Source organism: Arachis hypogaea, chromosome 14 (genome assembly GCF_003086295.3).
Source record: "Arachis hypogaea cultivar Tifrunner chromosome 14, arahy.Tifrunner.gnm2.J5K5, whole genome shotgun sequence".
NCBI classification, from domain to species: Eukaryota; Viridiplantae; Streptophyta; class Magnoliopsida; order Fabales; family Fabaceae; genus Arachis; species Arachis hypogaea.
In genome coordinates, this window is record NC_092049.1 from 49,207,832 (window position 1) to 49,234,371 (window position 26,540).

At 38.8% G+C, this 26,540-nt stretch overlaps 3 non-coding genes across 3 annotated transcripts; 2 read left to right on the plus strand and 1 right to left on the minus strand.

Annotated features, from left to right (window-relative positions):
* Positions 1-4,365: 4,365 nt before the first annotated feature.
* On the plus strand, positions 4,366-4,469 carry LOC112745904 (small nucleolar RNA R71). The gene has a single exon (XR_003173810.1). It is a non-coding gene; the product is annotated as a small nucleolar RNA R71 (small nucleolar RNA).
* An 8,750-nt stretch (positions 4,470-13,219) lies between these two features.
* On the plus strand, positions 13,220-13,327 carry LOC112745873 (small nucleolar RNA R71). The gene has a single exon (XR_003173781.1). It is a non-coding gene; the product is annotated as a small nucleolar RNA R71 (small nucleolar RNA).
* Positions 13,328-20,187: 6,860 nt separating this feature from the next.
* LOC112745531 (small nucleolar RNA R71) lies at positions 20,188-20,295 on the minus strand. The gene has a single exon (XR_003173454.1). It is a non-coding gene; the product is annotated as a small nucleolar RNA R71 (small nucleolar RNA).
* Positions 20,296-26,540: the final 6,245 nt, after the last annotated feature.

The following is a 26,540-nucleotide window of genomic DNA, read 5'->3' on the forward strand; positions in this document are numbered from 1 at the left end:
CACTCTTCCTGGTTCTGGCGTTTAACCTCCAGTTTGAGGTCAAACTGGAGGTTAAACGTGGAACTCCTCCCTGGGTGGCATACTCATTCTGGCGTTTAACCTCCAGTTTGAGGTCAAACTGGAGGTTAAACGTGGAATGCTCCTTAAGTGAGGCTTTTCATTCTGGCGTTTAACCTCTAGTTTGAGGTCAAACTGGAGGTTAAACTTCAATCCCAGCATTTCTTATTCTTCATGATTTTGGCGTTTAAGCTCCAGTTTAGGCTTAAACTGGAACTTAAACTCCACATGTGATATTCAAGCTTCCTTTATTGATTTTGTTGCTTCCTTGCTTAGCCTCTTCTTCCCTGAAATCATCCAAACAATTGCATCAAAGTCTTGCAAAATTTCATGAGAAATCTTTCATTCATAGCATTTAAGTAATATAACTAAAACTCATGGAATTTGCATCAAAATCATATTGTTTGGATGGTTCATTACTTTGTTCTTCATTTAACCATTTTTGGTTACTTTAAGCTCAAGAAAATGCATAAAACAACTAAAACTAACAGAAAAATGCTAGTGAAACTAGCCTATGATGCCTTGGCATCACAACACTAAACTTAATACTTGCTTGTCCCTAAGCAAGTCCTGAGTTATTTGAGAAGAAAGTCTGAAACAGAAAGCAATTACATTGGCTATATTAGCAAGCATTTGAAGTTCATCAGAAGGGTTTTATGCAGAAAGTTGCAGCATCACTTTTTCATACTTATCAGGTAGGATTATCACTTTTTCATTGCATCCATCAAACATTGCTATGGCCTCTTGTTATTCTTATGTCTTTGGCACTTTTCTCTTCTTTGTTTTTCTTTTCTTTTTCTTAGAGTTTCTTTTGCTCCTTGTTTGCTTAGTGTCATGTGTTGCACAAGCCTTTGGCATTTTCTTTTTCTTATCAGTGCACCACACATATCCACTTTAGGCATTTTAGTTCACATTTCTTCTTGAGACATTGGTGCCCAGCACCTCTTTGTGTGACTAAATGTTTTGTATTTAGGTTGCTCTTGATAATGGACTTTTGGTTGATAATCCCGGGTTAGTTAACCCAAGTTACCAAGTGTTGAAACACTCCTCAGAACCTATTCATCCAAGCATATCCTTAATACATAAACACCACAGGCATTTGTCTCAGAAGTTCAAACCATTGGTACCTAGCTTATTTTCTCAATTTTTTTTTTTTTTTTGCTTTTTGGTTGCCTTTTTCCGTGGCTTTTTCTTTTTCTTTTTCTTTCTTTTTCATGGCCAAAGACATTTATTCATCAAGATCCATAGACAATTTTCACTTTCTACATAAAAATGATAATTCTACACTCTAATTTTAGTGATCTGACTAAACAATCAAGCATGCATACCACCACTTAATTCTACTTGATTTGTCACTAATTTAGCCAAGTTACTTTTGTTCAAACTTTTCTTTTATTTTTGGAAACAGAACAAGCATGGTACGCACTTGTTTAAGAAGGTGAAGTTATATCCAAACATCTAGGCATTCACTTTATTCAAAGCAATTAACAAACAGACATACTAAAAAAAAACTACACATTCCAGAAAGATTCAACATTTACAGTTTAAACCAGAACACGCATGCTTTTGTTTGCCCTTTTTAAAGAATTAGCAAGGAACAATACCACCTTGTGAAATTCCTTGTTTTCTCTTTGTTGTCAGGAAACAATTTGATTTATCCTTCTTCTTCCTAAATGTTGCTTCATGCTTTAAGGTTCTTGTTTCCTTTCCTGCAAAGAGTAATGAAGTTGCTTGCTTCTCAAGCACTTGAGTGGTCAGCTCAACTATGTGTGGGTAAGTATCGGATTCTTAGATTGGTGTGTGAACACCAAACTTAGTCTCCCACTTACTTCTCTCTGTTCTTTGAATCCTTGAGTTATCTTGGAATGATGTTGCTACTAAGGGTTTTAAGCATTTCTGTGACTGCTTAGAATAGTTGTTCCTTTCATATAATTCAAAGGTTGTTGTGTTCAGTTGATCTTTATGGTGGAACACCAAACTTAGAGTCACACATTCCCCTTTGACTTATTGATCCATGAATTCATTGTTTGGTGTGAAACACCAAACTTAATTCTTTGCAATGCACAGAAACTACTTTACCCTTTTTATTGAAACAAATAAAAGAAACAGCAACAAGGTATTACCTCAGGTTGGGTTGCCTCCCAACAAGCGCTTCTTTAACGTCATTAGCTTGACGGTCAGCTTCCTTGTTAGGGTGGATTGTAGTGCTTGACGTCCTCTCCTCTCACTATGAAAACGTCCCCACTTGATTCATTCATGACCTCTAAATGTTCCATAGAAAGAACTTTCCTGATTGTGAACACTTGAGGGAGCTGGGAAGGAATGGTTTTGAGGCCAGGTGGGATTGGCAGATAATGACTTGATATCACGTTATCTCCCGGAGAAAAACCTTCAGTGGGAATTTTCTTGTTTCTCCATCCTCTTGGCAATCTCCCTATCACTCTTCCCTTTCTCTTGAGGATTTCTTCATTGACCTTTATGTCAGGAGGATCCTTCTGATCTGTTTCCACTGATTCTTGTGGCTCTAACTCTTGCAACTCTTGTTTGCCTTCCAATGACTGTTTTAGAGTCTCAGCTGCTGGATTACTTTCCTCCAAACACGGATGGCTACTATCATCTTTAGGCTTTTCAGGTTCTGGTTCAGGCTCAGATGCAGGTTTGAATACTTTGAAAATGAGCTGTTCATCATGTATTCTCAGAATTAGCTCTCCTTGTTCTACATCTATGAGCGCTCTAGTAGTGGCTAGAAATGGTCTGCCCAGAATGATAGGGTGTAAGTAGCTTTCCTCCATGTCCACAATGACAAAGTCTGTGGGGAAATAATAATCCCCCACTTTCACCAGCACATTTTCAACTACCCCTTCAGCTTGCTTCTGAGTTTTGTCAGCCAGTTGTATGATTACATCAGTGGATCTCACCTCATTCAGTTGTAGCCTCTTCATAAGAGTTAGAGGCATCACATTTATGCTAGCTCCTAGATCACAGAATCCTCTGTCAATTTTTGTTTCCCCTATGATGCAAGGGATATGAAAACTTCCTGGGTCCGTTTTCTTAGAGAGTGTGTCCTTCTTGATGAGAGCACTGCATTCTTTGTTCATTGTCACTGTTTGTCCTCCCTTCAAAACTCTTTTTTTGCTTAACAATTCCTTTAAATACTTGATGTGTGTGGGCATTTGATGAAGAATCTCAAGAAAAGGAATATTGACATGAAGAGAGTTAAATGTCTCTAGAAACCTTGAGTAGGTTTTCCTTTTTTCACCTCCTCCTAACCTCTCAGGAAATGGTGCTTTTGGTTGGTATATTTCCATCATGCCTTTTTGCAGTTCCTTGGCTTGCTCAGTTCCACCTTCTTGCTTAACTTCTTCCACACCTTCCTTCAAGATTTCTGGTTCCTGCTCTGAGGGCCTGATTCCTTCTTCTTCTGAGACTTCCTTCATTATGGTGATGGCTTTGCATTCTTCCCATCTTACTCTCTTTTGTTCCCCTTTAGGATTCTTTTCTGTGTCACTAGGGAACACTGCAGTTGATTTGGGTGCCTGTTGAGATAGCTCTCCTACTTGAGATTCCATCCTTTTGAGTTTTTCACCATGGTTTCTTAAGGTAGTTCTCACATCATCCCTGAAGCTCTTCAGTTCAATGATGTCTTGACTCATGGTTGCCATAATTCCTTCTATCCGGTTTAATTGATCTTGAAATTGTTGGTTCGGATTAGGTTGGGTATGTTGATTATTTTGGCCATGATATGATGATTGGGGGTAAGTGTTTTGTGTGGCTTGGTATGATCTTTGGTTGGAGTTTTGGTATGTGGAATTGTTTTGTTGGTTGTGGTTGTAAGGTTTGTGGTTTTGTGGTTGGGTTTGTTGGTTTCCCCACCCAAAGTTTGGGTGGTTTCTCCAGCCTGGGTTGTAAGTGTTGGAATGTGGATCATATGATTGCCTTTGTTGGTTTCCCACATAGTTAGCCTCATCCCAATCACCTCCTTCAATGCCTACTTCCTCTTGATCTTGTGTGTGTATTGCAGCCACTTGCTTTGTTTCTAATTGCCTGGTAAGCTCTGCTAGTTGCTTGGCAAACACCTTGTTTTGGGCTAGAATTGTATCAACATGGTTCAGCTCCATGACTCCCTTAGTGTTGTGCCTTTCTGATGCATAGTAGTACTCATTCTCAGCCACTGTCTCGATCACTTCAATGGCTTCTTCCACAGTCTTTTTCCTGTTCAATGAACCTCCTGATGAATGGTCTACAGCCTTCCTTGATTCATAAGAGAGCCCATCATAAAAGATGTGCAGTTGCACCCAATCATGGAACATGTTTGGTGGGCATTTCCTTGTCAAGTCCTTGAATCTCTCCCATGCCTCGTAGAGAGTTTCACCATCTTGTTGTCTAAAAGTCTGAACCTCAGATCGAAGCCTATTGACCTTTTGTGGAGGGTAGAAACGTGCCAGAAACTTGCTTTCCACCTCATCCCATGTTGTTAGACTCCCCCTTGGGAATGATTCCAGCCACTTAGCTGCTTTGTCCCTAAGTGAAAATGGGAACAAAAGCAGTTTATAGGCATCTTCCTGGACTCCATTGGACTTCACAGTGTCACAAATTCTCAAGAATTTTGTGAGATGTTGGTTTGGGTCTTCATTAGCACTTCCTCCAAAGGAACAATGATTTTCCACAAGTGATATTAGCTGTGGCTTGAGCTCAAAATTGTTGGCCTGAATGGGTGGTTTCTGGATGCTACTACCACAATTCCCAGAGGTTGGGTTTATGTATGAACTAAGAACCCTCCTCTCAGGGATGGCATCGTTTCCATCAGCTCTCTCATGGTTGTGAACTTCTCTATCCATGTTGAGATCTAAAGCTTCCTCAAAATTGTCCTCAGATTCTCCTTCAGATTCCTCTTCTCCCACTACTCTCTTCCCTCTTGCTTCCCTTCTAAGTCTATGAAGGGTCCTCTCTGGTTCGGTATATGGAGGAGTTGATGTCTCTCCTCTCCTACCTGTCATACAAGAACACAGCTCAAACACAAACAAGTGAAATACTCTTGGTTAATGGAAGAGTATGGTTAGCTCAATTGAGGAATTAATTCAAACAGTTAGTGAGTCAGTGAGTTAGTTGCATGAATTTAAAGGCATAAAGAAGGAAAGCATGTAACCAAGTGCAGAAATTAAAATTCAACAAGTATCTAGAACAGAATTAACAAAGCAAGAGAAAATTGCTCAATCTAGTTAGCTTCCAATTTGAGAATTGTCAATCGAAAACCAATCCCCGGCAACGGCGCCATAAACTTGATACGCATAAACTAGTTATGCTACGATTAGGAAATTGCACGATCGGCAAAATTCCTTCCGGCAAGTGCACCGGTTATCGTCGTCAAGTAAAAACTCACAATAGAGTGAGGTCGAATCCCACAAGGATTGGTTGAGTGAGCAATTCGGATTAGAAGTGTGTTCTAGTTGAGCGGAATCAAGATTTGAGATGAGAATTGCGGAATGTAAAATTGGCGGGAAAAGTAAATGACAAGAAAATTAAAGGGCTGAATCTTAAATTGCATGAATTAAAGAGCAGAATGTAAATTGCTGAAATTAAAAGGGAATGGGGGTGATTGCAAGAATTGAATTGCAGAATGTAAAGAGAAAGTGGAAATCAGAAATGGGGAATTCATTGGGTTTAGGAGATATTGAAATCTCCGAATCAAAACATGTATATCTCTTCCTCAACCAATGCATTCATTGAATTTTGCTTGGCAATCTTATATGATTGGATCCCAATTCCTTGGCTCACCAATGCTCTCTAAAAACAAACAAATTCCCAATCCCTTGGTTTAAATGTTCATAAGAAGAGATGATGCTTGATCACTGATTATACCACACAATTTCATGAACCACAATTTGGTAGGATTACATGTCACAATATCCATCCAAACCCCAATCCAATCCACTGTGAGAAAGCTTCTCTAGCATGAATCCTTCATTCCTTTCCCAAGGCTCCGAAGGATTCCAAGTATGAGTAGTTTCTTTCCCAAGACAACTACTCAATGGAATTAGATCGAGAAGCTTTCTAACAAAATCCAAGAGAAAAGATTGAAGAAGAAGATAAACTATTATTGATTCATTGAATTACAATAGAGCTCCCTAACCCAATGAAAGGGGGTTTAGTGAATCATAGCTCTGAATTCAATTACAAAGAAAAGGAAAACTAGCTAAAAGTGAAAGTAAAAGTCCTCTCTAACTTAACTTCTATCCTATTTATACACTTTCTATATTGAGCTTCAGTTGTGCTTCTTGGGCTTTGAGGCCTCTCCTTGCTTTCCTTTTGCCTTGGGTTTATGATCCATAATCTTGATGAGGTTGTTGATCCAAATCCTGTAACATTTATTGAGCCAACTTAGTGATAATCAAATAATGACACATGACTCAATAAATTGAGATTTCAAACTCATCAATCCTTCAGGCCCAATCCCATAAACCATGATATTCAATTGGGTTTCATACCAAAGTAAGTTTAAGTTAATAATTGTGCTCAAAGACTAACTTAAATCACAATATTTTTGGCCCAGAAACCTTTTTTCAAGAGTGGCATTTAAGTTGTAGTTTAAGCTTAAACTGCAACTTAAACGCCAGACACTTCCAGTGAGGCCATTTGTAGAAGCACGTTTAAGCTTCAGTTAAGGTTAAACTGAAGCTTAAACGTGGAAATGGAAGAAGGTAGCCCTGGAGAGTCATGTAGTCGAACACGTTTAAGCTTCAGTTTAAGGTTAAACTGAAGCTTAAACGTGGAGATAGGAAGGGCAGCCCTGGAGGTCGAACACGTTTAACCTCCAGTTTGAGGTCAAACTGGAGGTTAAACGTGGAAAAGGGTGGAGGCATACTGGAGGTCGAACACGTTTAACCTCCAGTTTGAGGTCAAACTGGAGGTTAAACGTGGAAGCTTGGAATGGTGGCCCTGGAGGTGTCGAACATGTTTAACCTCCAGTTTGAGGTCAAACTGGAGGTTAAACGTGGAGATGGAGAGAGCAACCCTGGAGTAGAAAAGCTATCGAACACGTTTAAGCTCCAGTTTGAGTCAAACTGGAGCTTAAACGTGGAGTGGCTCCCTGGCACTCTTCCTGGTTCTGGCGTTTAACCTCCAGTTTGAGGTCAAACTGGAGGTTAAACGTGGAACTCCTCCCTGGGTGGCATACTCATTCTGGCGTTTAACCTCCAGTTTGAGGTCAAACTGGAGGTTAAACGTGGAATGCTCCTTAAGTGAGGCTTTTCATTCTGGCGTTTAACCTCCAGTTTGAGGTCAAACTGGAGGTTAAACTTCAATCCCAGCATTTCTTATTCTTCATGATTTTGGCGTTTAAGCTCCAGTTTAGGCTTAAACTAGAACTTAAACTCCACATGTGATATTCAAGCTTCCTTTATTGATTTTGTTGCTTCCTTGCTTAGCCTCTTCTTCCCTGAAATCATCCAAACAATTGCATCAAAGTCTTGCAAAATTTCATGAGAAATCTTTAATTCATAGCATTTAAGTAATATAACTAAAACTCATGGAATTTGCATCAAAATCATATTGTTTGGATGGTTCATTACTTTGTTCTTCATTTAACCATTTTTGGTTACTTTAAGCTCAAGAAAATGCATAAAACAACTAAAACTAACAGAAAAATGCTAGTGAAACTAGCCTATGATGCCTTGGCATCAGCCACGCCACGAACTTAAGTGGCACACCCCAATGGTTCTTTTGCTCTCTGAAGGATACTGGCGTGCCACGCTGGTATGCGAAATTGTTACTCAGGTTGTGAATTATTGTTCGAAATTGATTCCCTGGCGATGGCACCAAAAATGGATGCACAGAACCATGGTCTAAACATATCTTCACAACTTCGCATAACTAACCAGCAAGTGCACTGGGTCCTCCAAGTAATAAACCTTACGTGAGTAAGGGTCGATCCCACGGAGATTGTTGGTATGAAGCAAGCTATGGTCACCTTGTAAATCTCAGTCAGGCGGATATAAAACTGTTATGGAGTTTTTGAAATTAATACTAAAATAAGGAAAGAAATACTTATGTAAATCATTGGTGAGAATTTCAGATAAGCGTATGGAGATGCATTCATTCCTCTGAACCTCTACTTTCCTGCTGTCTTCATCCAATCAGTCTTACTCCTTTCTATGGCTAGCTTTGTGTAAGGATGTCACCGGTGCCAATGGCTACTTTCAATCCTCTCGAGAAAATGGTCCAAATGCTCTGTCACAGCACGGCTAATCGTCTGGAGGCATCACCCTTGTCGTTGGTTGCATCCTATTCCTCTCTGTGAAAATGGTCCGATGCGCTGTCACTGCATGGCTAATCATCTTGGAGGTTCTCGATCATACTGGAATAGAATTTACTATCCTTTTGCGTCTGTCACTACGCCCAGCACTCGCGAGTTTGGAGTTTGTCACAGTCATTCAATCCCAGAGTCCTACTCGGAATACCACGGACAAGGTTTAGACTTTCCGGACTCTCATGAATGCCGCCATCAATCTAGCTTATACCACGAAGATTCTGATTAAGAGATCTAAGAGATGCTCATTCACTCTAATGCAGAACGGAAGTGGTTGTCAGGCACCCGTTCATAGGGAATGATGATGATTGTCACGTTCATCACATTCAGGTTGAAGTGCGAATGAATATCTTAGAAGCGAAATAAGATGAATTGAATAGAAAACAGTAGTACTTTGCATTAATCTTTGAGGAATAGCAGAGCTCCACACCTTAATCTATGGAGTGCAGAAACTCTACCATTGAAAATACATAAGTGATAATGGAGTTCATTGGCCTCGGCCCCAGAGGGGAACCGGAGTAACCAAGATTGCGAATACAATGATAAAAAGTTCTATTTATAATAAACTAGTCACTAGTGTTTACAGAAGTAAGTAATTGATGCATAAATCCACTTCTGGGGCCCACTTGGTGTGTGCTTGGGTTGAGCTTGAAGTCTACGTGTGCAGAGGTCATTCTTGGAGTTGAACGCCAGCTTTTGTGCCAGTTTGGGCGTTGAACTCCACTTTGCAACTTGTTTCTGGCGTTGGACGCCAGAATTGGGCAGAGAGCTGGCGTTGAACGCCAGTTTGCGTCATCTAAACTTGGGTAAAGTATAGACTATTATATATTGATGGAAAGCCCTGGATGTCTACGTTCCAATGCAATTGGAAGCGCGCCATTTTGAGTTCTGTAGCTCCAGAAAATCCATTTTGAGTGCAGGGAGGTCAGAATCGAACAGCATCAGCAGTCCTTCTTCAACCTCTGAATCTGATTTTTGCTCAAGTCCCTCAATTTCAGCCAGAAAATACCTGAAATCACAGAAAAACACACAAACTCATAGTAAAGTCCAGAAATGTGAATTTAGCATAAAAACTAATGAAAACATCCCTAAAAGTAACTAGATTCTACTAAAAACATACTAAAAACAATGCCAAAAAGCGTATAAATTATCCGCTCATCACAACACCAAACTTAAATTGTTGCTTGTCCCCAAGCAACTAAAAATAAAATAGGATAAAAAGAAGAGAATATACTATAAATTCCAAACTATCAATGAAACATAGCTCTAATCAGATGAGCGGGACTTGTAGCTTTTTGCCTCTTGAATAGTTTTGGCATCTCACTTTATCCATTGAAGTTCAGAATGATTGGCTTCTTTAGGAACTCAGAGTTTAGATAGTGTTGTTGACTCTCCTAGTTCAGTATGATGATTCTTGAACACAGCTATTTTATGAGTCTTGGCCGTGGCCCTAAGCACTTTGTTGTCCAGTATTACCACCGGATACAGAAATGCCACAGACACATAATTGGGTGAACCTTTTCAGATTGTGACTCAGCTTTGCTAAAGTCCCCAATTAGAGGTGTCCAGGGTTCTTAAGCACACTCTTTTTTTTTGCTTTGGACCTTGACTTTAACCGCTCAGTCTCAAGTTTTCACTTGACACCTACACGCCACAAGCACATGGTTAGGGACAGCTTGGTTTAGCCGCTTAGGCCAGGATTTTATTCCTTTAGGCCCTCCTATCCACTGATGCTCAAAGCCTTGGGATCCTTTTTATTTGCCCTTGCCTTTTGGTTTTAAGGGTTATTGGCTTTTTTCTCTTGCCTCTTGGTTTTAAGAGCTTTTGGCTTTTTCTGCTTGCTTTTTCTCTTTCTTTCTATTTTTTTTTCGCCCTTTTTTTTTTGTAAGCTTTGTTCTTTGCTGCTTTTTCTTGCTTCAAGAATCATTTTTATGATTTTTCAGATTATCAAATAACATGTTTCCTAGTCATCATTCTTTCAAGAGCCAACATATTTAACATTTTTAAACAAAAACTTCAAAAGACATATGCACTGTTCAAGCATACATTCAGAAAACAAGAAGCATTGTCACCACATCAATATAATTAAACTAAGTTCAAGGATAAATTCAAAACTCATGTACTTCTTGTTCTTTTGAATTAAAACATTTTTCATTTAAGAGAGGTAATGGATTCATAGGACATTTATAACTTTAAGACATAGTTACTAACTACTAATGATCATGTAATGAAGACACAAACATAGATAAGCACTTAACATAGAAAATGAAAAACAGAGAAAGTAAGAACAAGAAATGAATCCACCTTAGTGATGATGGTGTGTCCTTCTTGAGGAACCAATGATGTTCTTGAGCTCTTTTATGTCTCTTCCTTGCCTTTGTGGCTTGATTCCTAGTGATTTTTGGTATTTCTATCCTCAGTTGCTTCCAATAACTATGTGGAGGGAAGTGCATCCCCTGAGGTATCTCAGGGATCTCTTGATTTGCAGCCACATGTTCTACCACTGAGCTATAGATCCTTTACATAATTGTTTTACCACACCAAACTAAGAATGTTGCTCGCCCTCGAGCAAAAGAAGAAGGAATAGATGAAGAAGAAGATGTGGAAAAAAAACTAGGATTATGAGGAAGGAAGGTGGGGATCCTATGGGGTCCACAGATCCTGAGATGATACTATGAGGTCCACAGATCTTGAGGTGTCAAGGCATTTACATCCCTGCACCAATTTAGGCATGCAAAATGCCCTTGCACACAACTCTGGGCGTTCAGCGCCAGGTTGGTGCCCATTTTGGGCATTCAACGCCCATTTGTTGCCCATTTCTGGCGTTGAATGCCAGAACCATGCTTATTCTGGGCGTTCAGCACCAGCTCTTCTCCAGGGTGCAATTCTGGCATTCAGCGCCCAGATGCTGCCCATTTTGGGCGTTCAGCGCCCAGATACTGCCCATTTTGGGCGTTCAGCGCCAGAACCATGCTCTGTTCTGGCGTTGAACGCCAGACAGGTGCTTCCTCCAGGGTGTGATTTTTCTTCCGTTGTTTTTGATTCTGTTTCTAAATTTTTCGTTTATTTTGTGACTCCACATGATCATGAACCTAAGAAAACATGAAAGACAAAAATAAAATTAGATAAATAAACATTGGGTTGCCTCCCAACAAGCGCTTCTTTAATGTCAATAGCTTGACAGTGGGCTCTCATGGAGCCTTACAGATGTTCAGAGCTTTGTTGAGACTTCCCAACACCAAACTTAGAGTTTGGTTGTGGCCTCCCAACACCAAACTTAGAGTTTGACTGTGGGGACTCTGGTTGACTCTGTAGTGAGAGAAGCTTTTCATGCTTTCTCTCCATGGTTGCAGAGAGAGAACCTTGAGTTTTAAACACAAGGTTATCCTCATTTAGTTGAAGGATTAATTCTCCTCTGCCCACATTAATCATAGCTCTTGCTGTGGCTAGGAAGGGTCTTCCAAGGATGATGGATTCATCTTCATCCTTCCCAGTATCTAGGATTATGAAATCAGCAGGGATGTAAAGGCTTTCAACCTTTACTAACATGTCCTCTACTTGTCCATAAGCCTCTTTTCTTGAGTTTTCTGCCATCTCTAATGAGATTTTAGCAGCTTGCACCCCATAGATTCCCAGTTTCTCTATTACAGAGAGGGGCATGAGGTTTATTCCTGAACCAAGGTCACACAGAGCCTTAAAGATCATGGTGCCTATCGTACAGGGTATGAGGAACTTTCCAGGATCCTCTTTCTTCTGAGGCAATCTCAGTAAATCCAATGCATTTAATTCATTGGTGAACAGGGGAGGTTCATCTCCCCAAGTCTCATTTCCAAATAATTTGGCATTCAGCTTCATGATTGCACCAAGGAACTTGGCAACTTGCTCTTCAGTGACATCCTCGTTTTCTTCATAAGAGGAATACTCATCCGAGCTCATGAATGGCATAAGGAGGTTCAATGGAATCCCTGTGGTCTCTAGATGAGCCTCAGGGTCCTTTGGTTCCTCAAAGGGAAACTCCTTATTGATCACTGGACATCCCAGGAGGTCTTCCTCCTTGGGATTCACGTCCTCTCCTTCCCTTACAGGTTCGGCCATGGTGATTAATTCAATGGTCTTACACTCTCCTTTTGGATTCTCTTCTGTATTGCTCGGGAGAGTACTAGGAGGGATTTCAGTGATCCTTTTACTCAGCTGGCCCACTTGTGCTTCCAAATTTCTAATGGAAGACCTTGTTTTATTCATGAAACTTACAGTGGCCTTAGATAGATCAGAGACTAAGTTTGCTAAATTAAACGTATTTTGTTCAGAGTTCTCTGTCTGTTGCTGAGTGAATGATGGAAAAGGTTTATTATTGTTAAACCTGTTTCTTCTACCATTATTAAAGCCTTGTTGAGGCTTTTGTTGATCCTTCCATGAGAGATTTGGATGATTTCTCCATGATGGATTATAGGTGTTTCCATAAGGTTCACCTAAGTAATTTACCTCTGCTATTGCAGGATTCTTAGGATCATAAGCTTCTTCTTCAGAAGATGCCTCTTGAGTACTGTTGGATGCAGCTTGCATTCCATTCAGACTCTGAGAAATCATATTGACTTGCTGAGTCAATATTTTATTCTGAGCCAATATGGCATTCAGAGTATCAATTTCAAGAACTCCCTTCTTCATAGGCATCCCATTACTCACAGGATTCCTCTCAGAAGTGTACATAAACTGGTTATTAGCAACCATGTCAATGAGTTCTTGAGCTTCTGCAGGCGTTTTCTTTAGGTGAATGGATCCACCTGTAGAAGTATCCAATGACATCTTTGATAGCTCAGATAAGCCATCATAGAATATATCCAGGATGGTCCATTCTGAAAGCATGTCAGAAGGACACTTTTTGGTCAGCTGCTTGTATCTTTCCTAAGCTTCATAGAGGGATTCACCTTCTTTCTGTCTGAAAGTTTGAACATCAGCTCTAAGCTTGCTCAGCTTTTGAGGAGGAAAGAACCTGGCTCAGAAAGCCGTGACCAGCTTATCCCAAGAGTTCAGGCTGTCTTTGGGTTGAGAGTCCAACCATATTCTAGCTCTGTCTCTTACAGCAAAAGGGAAAAGCATGAGCTTGTAGACTTCAGGATCTACTCCATTAGTCTTAACAGTATCACAGATCTGCAAGAATTTAGTTAAGAACTAAAAAGGATCTTCAGATGGAAGTCCACGAAACTTGCAGTTCTGCTGCATCAGAGAAACTAGCTGAGGTTTCAGCTCAAAATTGTTTGCTCCAATAGTAGGAATGGAGATGCTTCTTCCATGTAAATTAGAATTAGGTGCAGTAAAGTCACCAAGCATTCTCCTTGCATTATTGTTGTTGGGTTCGGCTGCCATCTCCTTTACTTGTTCGAAATTTTCAATAAGGTTGTCTTTGGATTGTTGTAATTTAGCTTCTCTTAGTTTTTTCTTCAGAGTCCTTTTAGGTTCTGGATTAGCTTCAACAAGAATGCCTTTTTCTTTGTCCCTGCTCATAAGAAAGAGAAGAGAAAAAAAAAAGAAGAGGAATCCTCTATGTCACAGTAAAAAAGGTTCCTTATTGTTAGTAGAAGAAGAAAAGGAATAGAGGTGTAGAAGAATGAAGAATCCAAACACAAAGGTGATGATAGGAGCAGAGATGTGAGATGAAGAGAAGTGTTAGTAGATGAATAAATAAATAGAAGGGGATGAGAGGAGGAGAGAATTTTCGAAAATAATTTTTGAAAAGGAGTTAGTGATTTTCGAAAACAGTTTTTGAAATAGGTTACTAGTTTTTCGAAAATTCAAATAAAAAATAAAATAATTAGTCTAATTAAAGAGAAATTTTGAAAAAGAGGGAAGATTTTTTCGAAAATTAGAGAGAGAGAGTTAGTTAGGTAGTTTTGAAAAAGGTAAGGAACAAACAAAAAGTTAGTTAGTTAGTTGAAACAAATTTTGAAAAGATAAGAAGTTAGGAAGTTAGAAAAGATATTTTGCAATCACTTTTTTGAAAAAGGTAAGATAAGAAGATATTTTTGAAAAGATATGATAGAAATTAGTTTTTGAAAAAGATTTGATTTTTAAAATCTCAATTAATGACTTGATTCACAAAAAATCACAAGATATGATTCTAGAACTTAAAGTTTGAATCTTTCTTAACAAGTAACAAACTTGAAATTTTTGAATCAAAACATTAATTGATGATGTTATTTTCGAAAATATGATGTAAAATTAAGAAAAAGATTTTTGAAAAATATTTTTGAAATTTTCGAAAAAAAAATTAAAAAAAGATTTGATTTTTGAAAAAGATTTTGAAAAAGATAAGATTTTTTTTTAAATTGAAAATTTGATTTGACTCATAAAAACAACTAGATTTTAAAAATTTTTGAAAAAGTCAAATCTAATTTTCGAAATTTTAAGAGAGAAAAAGCGAAAGATATTTTTTTGATTTTTGAATTTTTATGATGAGAGAGAAAAACAAGAAAAATGATGCAATGCATGAAAGTTATGGATCAAAACATTGAATGCATGCAAGAATGCTATGAATGTTAAGATGAACACCAAGAACACTTTGAATGTCAAGATGAACACCAAGAACATATTTTTGAAAATTTTTATATGCAAAGAAAACATGCAAGACACCAAACTTAGAAATCTTTTATGTTTAGACTCTATGGATGCAAGAATGCATATGAAAAACAAGAAAAGTCATAAAACAAGAAAACATCAAGATCAAACAAGAAGACTTTCCAAGAACAACTTGAAGATCATGAGGAACACTATGAATGCATGAATTTTTCGAAAAATGCAAGATGAATATGCAACTGACACCAAACTTTCAACTTGACTCAAGACTCAAACAAGAAACACAAAATATTTTTGATTTTTTTGATTTTATGCTTTTCTTGTATTTTCTTTTAATTTTTTCGAAAATTATTTTGAAAAAGAAAAATAAGGATTCCAAAATTTTTAATATGAATTCCAGGAATCTTATGCTCTTTAGTCTAAAGCTCCAATCAAAGGGTCAGGCATGGCTTAATAGCCAGCCAAGCTTTAGTATGTATCCAGACATGACAAGCCTAACATGCCCTACAGAGGAATTATACATGGATTTACAGCTAGCCAGGCTTCAACATGCTTCATGAAACTCTAGAATTCATTCTTAAAAATTCTGAAGAAAAATATATTTTTGAAAACATTTTTATTTTAAAATATTTTTTTTTCGAAAACAAAGGAGAAATTTTTGAAAGAGTTTTGAAAACTTTTTGAAAAGAAAACAAAAAGAAAGTTACCTAATCTGAGCAACAAGATGAACCGTCAGTTGTCCAAACTCGAACAATCCCCGGCAACGGCGCCAAAAACTTGGTATGCGAAATTGTTACTCAGGTTGTGAATTATTGTTCGAAATTGATTCCCTGGCGATGGCACCAAAAATGGATGCACAGAACCATGGTCTAAACATATCTTCACAACTTCGCATAACTAACCAGCAAGTGCACTGGGTCGTCCAAGTAATAAACTGATGAGCGGATAATTTATACGCTTTTTGACATTGTTTTTAGAATGTTTTTAGTAGGATCTAGTTACTTTTAGGGATGTTTTTAATAGATTTTGTGTTAAATTCACATTTCTGGACTTTACTATGAGTTTGTGTGTTTTTCTGTGATTTCAGGTATTTTCTGGCTGAAATTGAGGGACTTGAGCAAAAATCAGATTCAGAGGTTGAAAAAGGACTGCTGATGCTGTTGGATTCTGACCTCCCTGCACTCAAAGTGGATTTTCTGGAGCTACAGAACTCGAAATGGCGCGCTTCCAATTGAGTTGGAAAGTAGACATCCAGGGCTTTCCAGCAATATATAATAGTCCATACTTTGGCCAAGAATTGACGACGTAAACTGGCGTTCAACGCCAGCTTTCTACCCAAATCTGGCGTCCAGCGCCAGAAAAGGATCCAAAACCAGAGTTGAACGCCCAAACTGGCACAAAAACTGGCGTTCAACTCCACAAACGGCCTCTGCACGTGCAACACTTAAGCTCAGCCCAAACACACACCAAGTGGGCCCCGGAAGTGGATTTATACATCAAATACTTACTCATGTAAACCCTAGTAGCTAGTTTATTATAAATAGGACCTCTTACTATTGTATTTGACATCTTTGGATTACCTTATGATCCTTTGATCACGTTTTGGGGGCTGGCCATCTCGGCCATGCCTGAACCTTCACTTATGTATTTTCATACGGTAGAGTTTCTACACTCCATATATTAAGGTGTGGAGCTCTGCTGTTCCTCAAAGATTAATGCAAAGTACTACTGTTTTCTATTCAATTCTTCTTATTTCTCTTCTAAGATATCCATTCGCACCCAAGAACGTGATGAAGGTGATGATTATGTGTGACGCTCATCATCCTTCTCCCTCATGAACGCGTGCCTGACAAACACTTCCGTTCTACATGAAGTAAGCTAGAATGAATATCTCTTAGATCTCCTAACCAGAATCTTCGTGGCGTAAACTAGAATGATGGCGGCATTCAAGAGAATCCGGAAAGTCTAAACCTTGTCTATGGTATTCCGAGTAGGATTCAATGATTGAATGACTGTGATGAGCTCCTAACTCGCGATTGCAGGGCGTTAGTGACAGACGCAAAAGGATAGTAAATCCTATTCCAGCATGATCGAGAACCGACAGATGAATAGCCGTGCCGTGACAGGGTGCGTGAGCATATTATTCACTGAGAGGATAAGATGAAGCCGTTGGCAAGGGTGATGCCTCCAGACGATTAGCCGTGCCGTGACAGGGCATTGGATCATTTTCCCGAGAGATGACCGAAAGTAGCCATTGACAGTGGTGATGTATCACATAAAGCCAGCCATGGAAAGGAGTAAGACTGATTGGATGAAGATAGCAGGAAAGCAGAGGTTCAGAGGAACGAAAAGTATCTCCATTCGCTTATCTGAAATTCCTACCAATGATTTACATAAGTATCCCTATCTCTATTTTATTAATTAATATTCGAAAACCACATAACTGTTTTATATCTGCCTGACTGAGATTTACAAGGTGACCATAGCTTGCTTCATACCAACAATCTCCGTGGGATTCGACCCTTACTCACGTAAGGTATTACTTGGACGACCCAGTGCACTTGCTGGTCAGTTGTATCGAAGTTGTGACAATTATGAATTAAGATCAGAGCACCAAGCTTTGGAGCCATTACCAGGATTTGTTGGAGCCTGGAGATCACAATTTCGTGCACCAAGTTTTTGGCGCCGTTGCCGGGGATTGTTTGAGTTTTCGGCAAGCTTTTGGTCCGGTAACATCAGTGCCAAGTCTGATCCGGCAACAACGCCAAGTTTTTGGCGTCGTTGCCGGGGATTGTTTGAGTTTGGACAACTGACGGTTCATCTTGTTGCTCAGATTGGGTAACTTTCTTTTCGTTTTCTTTTCAAAAATCTTTCAAAAATATTTTCAAAAAAATTTCTCTTTTGTTTTCGAAAAAAAATAAAAATGTTTTCAAAAATTTATTCAAAATTTTTAAGAATGAATTCTAGTGTTTCATGAAGCATGTGAAGCCTGGCTGGCTGTAAAGCCATGTCTAAATTCTTTTGGACTGAGGCTTCCAAACCATAAGAGGCAAGTTACATACTTGGTAAATGATGAGCAGCAATTTGTTATCAAGAGCAATATACTCTGGTGTTACATGCTGAAGCTTGGCTGGCCATTGGCCATGTCTAGTGTTTTGGAATGGAGCTTTCTTTGAAAGCTTGGCTAGCTAGTGAGCCATGTCTAATTCCTGGACTGAAGCTTTAGACTAATATGGCAAGATTCCTGGAATTCATATTAAAAATTTTGGAATCCTTATTTTTCTTTTTCATAATAATTTTCGAAAAAAAATCCAAAAAAATTAGAAAATCATAAAAATCAAAAATATTTTTCTATTTCTTGTTTGAGTCTTGAGTCATATCATAAGTTTGGTGTCACTTGCATATGCATCTTGCATTTTTTCGAAAATATCATGCATTCATAGTGTTCTTCATGATCTTCAAGTTGTTCTTGGTAAGTCTTCTTGCTTGATCTTGATCATTTTTTGTTTTGTGTTGTATAGTGTTTTTCATATGCATTCTTGAATTCTTAGTGCCTAAGCATTAAAGATTTCTAAGTTTGGTGTCTTACATGTTTTCTTTGCATCAAAATTTTTTCAAAAATATGTTCTTGATGTTCATCTTGACATTCAAAATGTTCTTGGTGTTCATCTTGACATTCATCTCATTCATACATGCATTCATTGTTTTGATTCAAAAATTTCATGCATCGCACCTTTTTAGTGTTTTTCTCTTGCATCATGAAAATTCAAAAATCAAAAAATATATCTTCCCTCTTTTCTCTCATCAAATTCGAAAATTTGGATTGACTTTTTCAAAAATTTTTGAAAATCAAATTGTTTCTCATGAGTCAAATCAAATTTTCAATTTGAAAATCTTATCTTTTTCAAAATCTTTTTCAAAATCAAATCTTTTTCAAAATTATTAGTTATTTTCGAAAATTCCAAAAATATTTTTCAAAAATCTTTTTCTTATTTTTATACCAAATTTTCGAAAATAACATAAACAATTAATGTTTTGATTCAAAAATTTGAAGTTTGTTACTTGCTTGTTAAGAAAGATTCAAACTTTAAGTTCTGGAATCATATCTTGTGATTTCTTATGAATCAAGTCATTAATTGTGATTTTAAAAATCAAATCTTTTTCAAAACTAATTCCTATCATATCTTTTCAAAAATATCTTCTTATCTTATCTTTTTCAAAAATATCTTTTCAAAATATCTTTTCTAACTTCCTAACTTCTCATCTTTTCAAAATTTGTTTCAACTAACTAACTAACTTTTTGTTTGTTTCTTAACTTTTTCAAAACTACCTAACTAACTCTCTCTCTCTAATTTTCGAAAATATCTTCCCTCTTTTTCAAAAATTTCTTTTTAATTAACTAATTATTTTTATTTTTTTTATTTTTTTTATTTCAAAAATTTTCGAAAATTACTAACATTTTTCAAAAACCATTTTCGAAAATCACTAACTCTTTTTCAAAAATAATTTTCGAAAATTCCCTCCCTCTCTCTCATCCTATTCTATTTATTCATTCATTAACTAACATCTCTTCCTCACATCATCACCAAATTCGAACCCCCTCTTCTATCTGTGTTCGAATTTCTTCCTCTTTTCTTCTACTCACATAAGGGAACCTCTATACTGTGGTAAAGAGAATCTCTATTATTATTATTATTATTCTGTGCCTTCTTCTTTGTCATATGAGCAGGAGCAAGGATAAGAACATTCTTGTGGAAGCAGATCCAGAACCTGAAAGGACTCTGAAGAGAAAATTAAGAGAAGCTAAATTACAACAATCCAGAGATAATCTTTTAGAAATTTTCGAACAGGAGAAGGAGATGGCAGCCGAAAATAATAATAATGTAAGGAAGATGCTTGGTGACTTCACTGCACCTAATTCCAATTTACATGGAAGAAGCATCTCCATTCCTGCCATTGGAGCAAACAACTTTGAGCTGAAACCTCAGTTAGTTTCTCTGATGCAGCAGAACTGCAAGTTTCATGGACTTCCATCTGAAGATCCTTTTCAGTTCTTAACTGAATTCTTGCAGATATGTGATACTGTTAAGACTAATGGAGTAGATCCTGAAGTCTACAGGCTCATGCTTTTCCCTTTTGCTGTAAGAGACAGAGCTAGATTATGGTTGGATTCTCAACCCAAAGACAGCCTGAACTCTTGGGATAAGTTGGTCACGGCTTTCTTAGCTAAGTACTTTCCTCCTCAAAAGCTGAGCAAGCTTAGAGCTGATGTTCAAACCTTCAGACAGAAAGAAGGTGAATCCCTCTATGAAGCTTGGGAAAGATACAAACAGTTGATCAAAAAGTGTCCTTCTGACATGCTTTCAGAATGGACCATCCTGGATATATTCTATGATGGTTTATCTGAGCTATCAAAGATGTTACTGGACACTTCTGCAGGTGGATCCATTCACCTAAAGAAAACGCCTGCAGAAGCTCAAGAACTCATTGACATGGTTGCTAATAACCAGTTCATGTACACTTCTGAAAGGAATCCTGTGAGTAATGGGACGCCTATGAAGAAGGAAGTTCTTGAAGTTGATACTCTGAATGCCATATTGGCTCAGAATAAAATATTGACTCAGCAAGTCAATATGATCTCTCAGAGTCTGCATGGAATGCAAGCTGCATCCAACAGTACTCAAGAGGCTTCTTATGAAGAAGAAGCTTATGATCCTGAGAACCCTGCAATAGCAGAGGTAAATTACTTAGGTGAACCTTATGGAAACACCTATAACTCAACATGGAGAAATCATCCAAATTTCTCATGGAAGGATCAAAAGCCCCAACAAGGCTTTAATAATGGTGGAAGAAACAGGTTTAACAATAATAAACCTTTTCCATCATCAACTCAGCAACAGACAGAGAACTCTGAACAAAATGCTTCTAATTTAGCAAATCTAGTCTCTGATCTATCTAAAGCCACTGTAAGTTTCATGAATGAAACAAGGTCTTCCATTAGAAATCTGGAAGCACAAGTGGGCCAGCTGAGTAAAAGGATCACTGAAATCCCTCCTAGTACTCTCCGAAGCAATACAAAAGAGAATCCAAAAGGAGAGTGCAAGGCCATTGACATAAGCGCCGTGGTCGAACCTGTGAGGAGAGGAAAGGACGTGAATCCCAAGGAGGAAGACCTCCTGGGACGTCCAGTGGTCAATAAGGAGCTTCCCTCTGAGGAACCAAAGGACTCTGGGGCCCATCTAGAGACCATAGAGATCCCATTGAACCTCCTTACGCCCTTCATGAGCTCTGATGAGTATTCCTCTTCTGAAGAGAATTAGGATGTTACTAAAGAGCAAACTGCCAAGTTTCTTGGTGCAATCATGAAGCTGAATGCCAAATTATTTGGCATTGATGCTTGGGAAGTTGAACCTCCCTTGTTCATCAATGAACTAAGTGATATGGATCAACTGACATTGCCTCAGAAGAGACAGGATCCTGGAAAGTTCATAATACCTTGTACCATAGGCACCATGATCTTTAAGGCTCTGTGTGACCTTGGTTCAGGAATAAACCTCATGCCCCTCTCTGTAATAGAGAAACTGGGAATCTATGGGGTGCAAGCTGCTAAAATCTCACTAGAGATGGCAGACAGCTCAAGAAAACAGGCTTATGGACAAGTAGAAGATGTATTAGTAAAGGTTGAGGGCCTTTACATACCTACTGATTTCATAGTCCTGGATACTCGAAAGGAAGAGGATGAATCCATCATCCTAGGAAGACCTTTCCTGGCCACAGCAAGAGCTGTGATTGATGTTATCAGAGGTGAAATATTCCTTCAATGGAATAAGAACTCCCTTGTGTTTAAAACTCAAGGATCTCCCTCTGCAACCATGGAGAGGAAGCAGAAAAAGCTTCTCTCCAAGCAGAGTCAACCAGAGCCCCCACAGTCAAACTAAGTTTGGTGTTGGGAGGCCACAACCAAACTCTAAGTTTGGTGTTGAACTCCCATATCCAAACTCTAAGTTTGGTGTTGGAGAGTCTCAACAAAGCTCTGCACATCTGTGAGGCTCCATGAGAGCCCACTGTCAAGCTATTGACATTAAAGAAGCGCTTGTTGGGAGGCAACCCAATGTTTATTTATCTAACTATATTTTTTCTTAGTTATGTGTCTTTATAGGTTCATGATCATGAGGAGTCACAAAATAAATATAAAAATTAAAAACGGAATCAAAAACAGCAGAAGAAAAATCACACCCTGGAGGAGCATCTGTCTGGCGTTCAAACGCCAGAACAGAGCATAGTTCTGGCGCTGAACGCCCAGAATGGGAGCATCCTGGCGCTGAACGCCCAGAACAAGCATGGTTCTGGCGTTCAACGCCAGAAATGGCAGCAAAGGGGCGTTGAACGCCCAAAATGGGCACCAACCTGGCGCTGAACGCCCAGAGTTGTGTGCAAGGGCATTTTGCATGCCTAAATTGGTGCAGGGATGTAAATGCCTTGACACCCCAAGATCTGTGGACCCCACAGGATCCCCACCTACCTTCACTCACTCTCTTCTCTCTTCTCAATCACCCTCTATCCCCAATAAACACTCATCCCTTCTGTCTTCCATTTACCACTCACACCCATACACCCACTTACCTTCAAAAATTCAACATCTCTTCCCCACCCAATCCCACCCATATGGCCGAATACACACAGCCATCCATCTCCACTATATCTTCTTCTTCTATTCTTTCTTCTTTTGCTCGAGGGTGAGCAACATTCTAAGTTTGGTGTGGTAAAAGCATAGCTTTTTTGTTTTTTCCATAACCATTGATGGCACCTAAGGCCAGAGAAACCTCTAGAAAGAGGAAAGGGAAGACAAAAGCTTCCATCAAGGGTCTATAGCTCAGTGGTAGAACATTTGACTGCAAATCAAGAGATCCCTGAGATACCTCAGGGGATACATTTTCTTCCACACAATTATTGGAAGCAACTAAGGGTGGAACATCAAGAGCACTCCATCATCCTTCATGAAATCAGAGAAGATCAAAAAGCAATGAAGGAGGAGCAACAAAGACAAGGAAGAGACATTGAAGAGCTCAAGGACATCATTAGTTCCTCAAGAAGGAAACGCCACCATTACTAAGGTGGATTCATTCCTTGTTCTTATTTCTTCTGTTTTTCGTTTTCTATGTTATGTGCTTATCTGTGTTTGTGTCTTCATTACATGATCATTAGTAGTTAGTAACTATGTCTTAAAGTTATAAATGTCCTATGAATCCATCACCTCTCTTAAATGAAAAATGTTTTAATTCAAAAGAACAAGAAGTACATGAGTTTCGAATTTATCCTTGAACTTAGTTTAATTATATTGATGTGGTGACAATGCTTCTTGTTTTCTGAATGTATGCTTGAACAGTGCATATGTCTTTTGAAGTTGTTGTTTAAGAATGTTAAAAATGTTGGCTCTTGAATGAATGATGACTAGGAGACATGTGATTTGATAATCTGAAAAATCATAAAAATGATTCTTGAAGCAAGAAAAAGCAGCAAAGAACAAAGCTTGCAGAAAAAAATAGGGGAAAACAAAAAAATATAGAAAGAAAAAGAAAAAGCAAGCAGAAAAAGCCAAAGCTCTTAAAACCAAGAGGCAAGAGCAAAAAGCCAATAACCCTTAAAACCAAAAGGCAAGGGAAATAAAAAGGATCCCAAGGCTTTGAGCATCAGTGGATAGGAGGGCCTAAAGGAATAAAATCCTGGTCTAAGCGGCTAAACCAAGCTCTCCCTAACCATGTGCTTGTGGCGTGTAGGTGTCAAGTGAAAACTTGAGACTGAGTGGTTAAAGTCAAGGTCCAAAAGAAAAAAAAAAAAGAGTGTGCTTAAGAACCCTGGACACCTCTAATTGGGGACTTTAGCAAAGCTGAGTCACAATCTGAAAGGGTTCACCCAATTATGTGTCTGTGGCATTTATGTATCCGGTGGTAATACTGGAAAACAAAGTGCTTAGGGCCACGGCCAAGACTCATAAAGAAGCTGTGTTCAAGAATCATTATACTGAACTAAGAGAGTCAATAACACTATTCGAAATCTGAAGTTCCTATAGATGCCAATCATTCTGAACCTCAATGGATAAAGTGAGATGCCAAAACTATTCAAGAGGCAAAAAGCTATAAGTCCCGCTCATATGATTGAAGCTCTGTTTCATTGATAGTTTGGAATTTATAGTATATTCTATTCTTTTTATCCTATTTTGATTTTCAGTTGCTTGGGGACAAGCAACAATTTAAGTTTGGTGTTGTGATGAGCGGATAATTTATACGTTTTTTGACATTGTTTTTAGAATGTTTTTAGTAGGATCTAGTTACTTTTAGGGATGTTTTTAATAGATTTTGTGTTAAATTCACATTTCTGGACTTTACTATGAGTTTGTGTGTTTTTCTGTGATTTCAGGTATTTTCTGGCTGAAATTGAGGGACTTGAGCAAAAATCAGATTCAGAGGTTGAAAAAGGACTGCTGATGCTGTTGGATTCTGACCTCCCTGCACTCAAAGTGGATTTTCTGGAGCTACAGAACTCGAAATGGCGCTCTTCCAATTGCGTTGGAAAGTAGACATCCAGGGCTTTCCAGAAATATATAATAGTCCATACTTTGGCCAAGAATTGACGACGTAAACCGGCGTTCAACGCCAGCTTTCTACCCAAATCTGGCGTCCAGCGCCAGAAAAGGATCCAAAACCAGAGTTGAACGCCCAAACTGGCACAAAAACTGGCGTTCAACTCCACAAATAGCCTCTGCACGTGCAACACTTAAGCTCTGCCCAAACACACACCAAGTGGGCCCCGGAAGTGGATTTATACATCAAATACTTACTCATGTAAACCCTAGTAGCTAGTTTATTATAAATAGGACCTCTTACTATTGTATTTGACATCTTTGGATTACCTTATGATCCTTTGATCACGTTTTGGGGGCTGGCCATCTCGGCCATGCCTGAACCTTCACTTATGTATTTTCATACGGTAGAGTTTCTACACTCCATAGATTAAGGTGTGGAGCTCTGCTGTTCCTCAAAGATTAATGCAAAGTACTACTGTTTTCTATTCAATTCTTCTTATTTCTCTTCTAAGATATCCATTCGCACCCAAGAACGTGATGAAGGTGATGATTATGTGTGACGCTCATCATCCTTCTCCCTCATGAACGCGTGCCTGACAAACACTTCCGTTCTACATGAAGTAAGCTAGAATGAATATCTCTTAGATCTCCTAACCAGAATCTTCGTGGCGTAAGCTAGAATGATGGCGGCATTCAAGAGAATCCGGAAAGTCTAAACCTTGTCTATGGTATTCCGAGTAGGATTCAATGATTGAATGACTGTGACGAGCTCCTAACTCGCGATTGCAGGGCGTTAGTGACAGACGCAAAAGGATAGTAAATCCTATTCCAGCATGATCGAGAACCGACAGATGAATAGCCGTGCCGTGACAGGGTGCGTGAGCATATTATTCACTGAGAAGATAAGATGAAGCCATTGGCAAGGGTGATGCCTCCAGACGATTAGCCGTGCCGTGACAGGGCATTGGATCATTTTCCCGAGAGATGACCGAAAGTAGCCATTGACAGTGGTGATGTATCACATAAAGCCAGCCATGGAAAGGAGTAAGACTGATTGGATGAATATAGCAGGAAAGCAGAGGTTCAGAGGAACGAAAAGCATCTCCATTCGCTTATCTGAAATTCCTACCAATGATTTACATAAGTATCCCTATCTCTATTTTATTAATTAATATTCGAAAACCACATAACTATTTTATATCTGCCTGACTGAGATTTACAAGGTGACCATAGCTTGCTTCATACCAACAATCTCCGTGGGATTCGACCCTTACTCACGTAAGGTATTACTTGGACGACCCAGTGCACTTGCTGGTCAGTTGTATCGAAGTTGTGACAACTATGAATTAAGATCAGAGCACCAAGCTTTGGAGCCATTACCAGGATTTGTTCGAGCCTGGAGATCACAATTTCGTGCACCATAAACCTTACGTGAGTAAGGGTCGATCCCACGGAGATTGTTGGTATGAAGCAAGCTATGGTCACCTTGTAAATCTCAGTCAGGAGGATATAAAATAGTTATGGAGTTTTCAAAATTAATACTAAAATAAGGATAGAAATACTTATGTAAATCATTGGTGAGAATTTCAGATAAGCGTATGGAGATGCATTCATTCCTCTGAACCTCAGCTTTCCTGCTGTCTTCATCCAATCAGTCTTACTCCTTTCTATGGTTGGCTTTGTGTAAGGATGTAACCGGTGCCAATGGCTACTTTCAATCCTCTCAGAAAAATGGTCCAAATGCTCTGTCACAGCACGGCTAATCGTCTGGAGGCATCACCCTTGTCGTTTGTTGCATCCTATTCCTCTCTGTGAAAATGGTCCGATGCGCTGTCACTGCATGGCTAATCATCTTTGAGGTTCTCGATCATACTGGAATAGAATTTACTATCATTTTTCGTCTGTCACTACGCCCAGCACTCGCGAGTTTGGAGTTCGTCACAGTCATTCAATCCCAGAGTCCTACTCGGAATACCACGGACAAGGTTTAGACTTTCCGGACTCTCATGAATGCCGCCATCAATC